Source organism: Meleagris gallopavo, unplaced genomic scaffold (assembly GCF_000146605.3).
Source record: "Meleagris gallopavo isolate NT-WF06-2002-E0010 breed Aviagen turkey brand Nicholas breeding stock unplaced genomic scaffold, Turkey_5.1 ChrUn_random_7180001934693, whole genome shotgun sequence".
In the NCBI taxonomy this organism is placed as follows: domain Eukaryota; kingdom Metazoa; phylum Chordata; class Aves; order Galliformes; family Phasianidae; genus Meleagris; species Meleagris gallopavo.
In genome coordinates this window covers 1-1,017 of record NW_011196696.1, presented here as the reverse complement: position 1 = coordinate 1,017, position 1,017 = coordinate 1, and the positions used below count along the sequence as shown (strand labels likewise).

General features: G+C 56.1%; 1 long non-coding RNA gene across 1 annotated transcript in view; it reads left to right on the top strand.

The window, feature by feature from the left end:
• The window catches only part of LOC109364892, a 2,580-nt gene extending 1,571 nt beyond the window's left edge, over positions 1-1,009 (top strand). The window contains exons 2-3 of the long non-coding RNA XR_004162466.1: positions 25-192; positions 701-1,009. This is a non-coding gene — a long non-coding RNA (uncharacterized LOC109364892). The remainder of the gene's footprint in view (positions 1-24; positions 193-700) is intronic.
• The last annotated feature ends 8 nt before the right edge of the window (positions 1,010-1,017 follow it).

Here is a 1,017-nt window from a genome sequence, read left to right as displayed (position 1 = left end):
CCTGCTCCTCTCCCTGGTGACCAGGTTACTTGCAGAGGAATGCTCAGATGGCCCAGCACAGCTCTCCCCAGCCCGGCTCAGCCTTATTTCTCCACCTGCCTTCTGGAGGACAGATGCACGCTGCAGTGTGGCCACATCAGCAGAACTGCATGGGAAGCCACAGACCCCAGGCCGTGCAGCAGAGCCCTCAAGGTGAGGCATGGCAGCTTCGTCGGGGGGGGGAGGGAACCGTGTGCAGTGAATGGGAAAGGCCTCTGTTGGAGGCAACGTCTTGTCTTTGGAGAAAGCGCTTTGATTTGATTTATAACCGTTGTGTCTCTCCTCCTCACTTAGAAAGATACAGGCAGCACCTCCCGTGTGTTAAAGAGCCTTTTCACTACACAGGGAAAGGAAATTACATGTGATGTGTTGGAAAGGGCTTAGAGGCTTTTCTACATCCTGTGCTGTACCGTATAGCTCAGTGTGGTTGGCTGAAGTTTGGGAGAGTGCCAGACAGCTTTAGAATCGGTATTGTTACTTAGCTGTGTCAGAACACACATGATGTGGCCCCTATCCAAGCGCTCTGACTTTCAGCACGAGTCCTAAGTCTCTCCCTCTTCTCCGTGAGCGACCTTTACATATCTGCTGACAGCAGGTCTGTATGGCGATTCGTGACGAACCAGTTGAATGATGCCGTCTTCCCCTCTTGCCACCCCTTTAGGAGCTTATCCCGTGTGGCCCAACTGCAGCGCTCTGCCCAGTGCCAACTTCTGCAGCGCAGGGCTGGGAGGAAGTCTGAACCCGGCGGCAGCAGGGAGCCAGTTGCGTGGCAGTGTTCCTCCTCAGCTGGGGGCAGGGATGTGCCCCCCAGCAGGTGGCATGGCTCGCAGAGCACCAGGAGCAGCCGCCGTGTGTGCTGCTGCCAACGCCATCCAGAGCTGGTGAGGCACGAACATTCCCTCGGTCTCGACGTATTCAATCCATTCCCTCTGTCGTAGCTGGCTTGGAAAGCCATGGCTGCAGTAACCCAAAGCTGGG